Consider the following 5,227-nt stretch of genomic DNA (forward strand, 5'->3'; position numbering starts at 1 on the left):
GTCTTTTCGAGTTGTGAGTATTTGCACTCGTACTCCAAGAACTTCTTACTAAGGTAGTAGATAGCTCTTTCTTCACTTCCTACGATTTGAGCTAGCATGGCACCCATGGCTATTTCGGTTACTGTGAGATATAAACCAAGAGGTTGATCTCGTTGAGGTGGCATGAGCACTGGTGGTTTAGCCAATATCTCATTGATTCGGTCAAATGCCTTCTGACAATCATCATCCCACATGGTGTGATCCGTTTTCTTGAGCTTCTTGAAGATAGGCTCACAAATCATGGTGAGTTTCGATATGAATCGACTTATATACTGCACTTTTCCCAAGAATCCTCTGACTTCTTTTTCTGTTTGGGGTTGTGGCATTTCGATCAGAGCCTTGATCTTGGAAGGGTCTATTTCTATACCTCGTTGGCTAACGACGTATCCCAGGAGTTTGCCAGATGTTACTCCGAATGTGCACTTCTGAGGATTGAGCATCATGTTGTACTTTCGTAGCCTTCTGAAAAATTTGCGAAGGTTCGCAATATGCCCTTCTCTATCCTTGGATTTGACAATCATGTCATCAACGTATACCTCAACTTCTTTGTGCATCATGTCATGTAAGAGTGTAGTTGCGGTGCGTTGATATGTAGCTCCGGCGTTGATCAATCCAAATGGCATGACCGTGTAGCAATAGGTTCCTCATTGAGTGACAAAGGCGGTCTTATGCATGTCTTCTATGGCCATCTTAATTTGATTATAACCCGCATACCCATCCATGAAGGATAGTAATGCGTGGTCTGCAGTATTGTCTACCAATATATCGATGTGTTGTAGAGGGAAGTCATCTTTAAGACTTGCTTTGTTTAAGTCCCTAAAGTCAACACAAACGCGGATTCTCCCATCCTTTTTGGGTACGGGTACTATGTTGGCTACCCAGTCAGAATACTCTGAAACTTTGATGAACCCGGCTTTGAATTGCTTGTCAACTTCTTCCTTAATCTTGAGAGCCCATTCTGTCCTCATTCGTCGAAGCTTCTGTTTTACAGGTTTGGAACCTGGCTTAATCGGGATTCTATGTTCGGTGATATCCCTGTCGATCCCTGGAATGTCTTTGTAGGACCAAGCGAAAACATCTTTGAACTCGTTTAGGAGGTCTATGAAATCGGCCCTTTCGGTAGAGCTCAAGGTAGTCCTTATCCTAAGTTCTTGGGGTTCTAGTTCGGTTCCTACATTGATGGGTTCGGTGTCCTCTATTACTGGTCCCCCTTCCCCTTCCTGTAGTATTTCTTTGGCTACGTAGGGAGGTATTTCGATTGAGTCTGGGTCTTGGTCATCCTCAGTATCATCGTAAACAGAATTGCACTCAAGATAACACAAAGAGTAAGTAGAACCTGATTTATTCATATTAAAATTTGAGTAAAGTTGAAACAAAGAAGCCAACTGATCCATGGTCAGTGGCGGCAAAGGGACAGTCGTTGGGACATTTCCCGAACTACTGTGACTACTCGAGGCTAAGCTAGGAGAAACAAAGGGAGTGGGGATGACGACAGGAGGAGACTCTCTAATGACTTCTCTAGACTCCGACGCTGACTCTGACTCCGACTCGAACTCATCATCTTCTGGTTCTCCTTTGAACATATCTCCTTCTCCAGTGGTGAGCTTGAAGAGTATTCCTTGATTGTTGGTCCACTTGATTGATTTTCTCCATCCTTTCTGCTGACTTGCGTTGGTTTCTGTGATTAATGCGGTGGGGTTGAAACGATCGTCTTGAAGTATCATGGTAATGATCTCATCCTGCGCGGCCCTAACAAATCGATCTTCTCCAAACAATAGGCTAACAGCTTGTTCGTCTAAGCAAGGTGCTTGACGGGTTTTGACGGTAGGAACCGTTTTTGGAGGGATGAAGTAGCAATCGTGAAAGATCTCGATTCCGGCTAGCTTCCTCTCGAGATAATGCCAAGGCTCGGGAAATCCGTGAAAGAGTTCTAGACTTCCTTCTTCAACAAAGTACCCATTTAGTGTAGGGAAATAGGGTCGCATTTGGACTCCTACATGCTTACGATTTTGGACTTGAGCAAGCATTTCGAGAACCTCTTCTTTAGTGGGTTTGTACCCTAGTCTAAGTGGTATCCTCTTTGAGTTGCCTTCCTTATATGGTGCGAAGGTGTTTCCTCGGGTAGGGTTCAAAGGCATTCCGGGGAAGTATCCCTGGGTTTTGAGCATGTGGTTGACCACCAAGTTGGAGCAGGGATCATAGTATAAGGGTGCCAATTCGCTTTCTATGACACTTATGCTTTGGAAGCCCCCAAGTTCGTATACGGGATCTGCAAGGACTTGATTGTTTGACTGCTTTTCGATTATTGCCCTGATGGGCGACGAAGTGATCGTCACCACTTTGCCATTAAGTGGTATCTTGATCTTTTGATGGAGAGTAGATGTTACCGCTTTGGAAGCGTGAATCCAAGGTCTTCCTAGAAGTATGTTGAAGGAAGCTTCGATGTCCACTATTTGGAAATTAACCTTTCGCTCAATTGGCCATGTGGCTATGGTTAGGTTAACAAGTCCTACCACCTTTCGTCGTGTACCATCATATGCACGCACACCTTGATTGGTAGGGGTCCAGTCCGACTCTTTCATGCCTAATTTGTATGCCGTTTTGAGGGGTATGACGTTGACCGCGGAGCCATCATCTACCAAGGTCATTGGCACGTTCTTCTTTAGACAGATTACAGTGATGTAAAGAGCTAAATTGTGACTAGCGCCAAAAGGTGGCAAATCTTCGTCTGAGAAAGTAATAGGATTACTTAGCTTTGGTGACTCTTGGAAGACCAAGTTGACTACATCTTCAGGTGTCGAGTTATGTGCTACATTTAGTTTGGCCAAAGCTTGCAGTAAAGCTTGGCGATATGGGAATGAGCTCGCTATTAATTTAACGGTTATCAGAAAATGAAGACGGTTTTAGGCCCGGACTCCAAATGTACTCTAATTGCTGTCAAAACGACCGTATCGGCACGTAGATGAGAACTAAGAGGTAGACGTTAATATTTGAGCAATCACTTGACGATAAACTTATGAACTGTCATAAATCGTTCCGTGTAGCAAACATGCGGCCCAATCATCACCGGGTGGTTTGCGAGAGGTGCAGAAATGAGGTATCTACAATTAGCCAGAAGAAACTTATTTACAATATTTTGCTTCTCCGCCCTATTCATGCCCTGTACATTCCAAAAACCAAAATTTATCATGGATTTAGATTGAGGGGATCAATACCAGTTATTCCAATGCCTTGCTTGATAGAATTGGGACCACTCAAGACCTCCATAAAGGTTGGAGAATGTTGATTTATCCTGCTGATATTGACCATCCCCTGTCTAGTTGCCCTAAGCTGCTTGACAGGGGATAAAGAGTCATCCATAGTGGCTGCCTTAACATTAGGAGTCATGTCTGTATCCATGATCAGAACAGGACTTATGTCTTCTATATACATTGCACTGCCATTTCCCATAAAATTATGAGGACTCCCTTTTGGTTTTTTGCTTGTATCAGGAGTACAATTAGAAATTACCACTGGCTTAGGTATCTGCTTTTTCTTAACTGGTTGCCAAACCTATTTCTGGACTTTCTTTTCTACTCCAGGTCTACGAATTGGTCTCCCTTTCCTACAAGTCTCTTTTTCATGTCCTATGAATTTGTATTTGCTACAAATACTAGGCTTCCATTCGTATTCCATTTGTATTTCAATTAACTGATGTTTCTCATCAAGAAAATTTATTCTATTAGGGAATTTTTGTCCAAGTTTCAAGTCCACCATAACTCGAGCAAACCCTAATCTTGTTTTTTGTTCTGTTGCAGTATCACACTCTTGATGTAGAAGCCCACCAGGTAGGATATCTTTGTTAAGCTCTTGCCCCAAAATTTCAGAGGCAACTTATGGAGTCGTATCCAAGCTGGTACACTTTTAACTTCATCTTTAGTAAGTTCAATATCAGCCTTCCAAGGTTTCAGGATCAATGGTTTGTTATCAAATAGAAAATGACCACTACCTAGTACTGCCTGTTTCATCTCATCCGTAGCAAATCTAGCCAGGAAAACTCCATTTGGTAATAATGATATTTTGTCTATAGAAAACCTAGTCAAAATTCTTTTCCGGAAGCCTTCTAGCACTTGCCATGGAGGATTAGCACCAATGACAAAGACATATAAAGCCTGTTTCCAATAATCAAGTTCTCCCTAGACATCGTCATCAGTAAGTTGCAGCAACTCAGGCGTATCTTCATCTATCATCTGCACTATCTTTTTCCCATGCCTTTGAAACCAAGCCCCTTCCTGATTAGCCTCCATCTCAGATTCAAATTCAGTCTCCTCATCTACATCCTCTACCCAACCATCAGTTTCCGGCAGAGGCAAAGGAGGAATCCCTGTAACTTCATGGACGTTTTTAAATTTTTGCCCTTCATCAACATTTGGACCTTGTATTATCTTATTCTTTTCAGATCTAATAGTTTCTGATATAGTAGACTTTTTGTGTACCAAGATGTTTATTAAGATTGGAATTAGATGAATCAATTGCCATAGTATCACAATCAGATTGCCTAAAGAAGATGACTTTCAGTTCTTCTCTCTAGGTTAAACATCCCCTTTTTTTCAATTCCGTATTACTAACTGTATTATAAAAATAAAAATTGGAATAACACGTGTAACAAAAAAAGGAAAAAGAAAAAAAGACAAAAGACAAAAAAGAATAACACTGAAAATAGGTTACGTAAACAATAACACCAGAATAACATCACAATAACATGTGGTAAATAAAGATAAAACAAATCAAAGTAGTAAAAAAAAATCAAAGTGACACCGGAGTAACATCACAATAACACCAGAATAACAGCACAATAACATGTAGTAAAAAAAGAGAAAAAATTAAAGTAGTTGTTTAGGTATTTTTACCCAAATCGATTAATTAGGGTCAATGTAGTCTATATTCGTTGGTCGATTGTATAATGATTCGTATGTCAATAAGTAAATAGGAAAATAAAGTGCGTAATGTAAATTGACACGTAAGATTTTGGTGACGCGGAAAACCCGATGTGGGAACAACCGCGGGAGGGACGGTACCCTGCCAAGTATTGCACTATATGAATTGGAGGATGATTACAATTATGGCACGAAGCTAATCCTCCTTGCCCTAGGCGTCAGGCCTGCAAGATCCAGAATGAGCGTATATTATTTGCCGAGATATGATCTTG

Source organism: Silene latifolia, chromosome 6, assembly GCF_048544455.1.
Source record: "Silene latifolia isolate original U9 population chromosome 6, ASM4854445v1, whole genome shotgun sequence".
NCBI lineage: Eukaryota > Viridiplantae > Streptophyta > Magnoliopsida > Caryophyllales > Caryophyllaceae > Silene > Silene latifolia.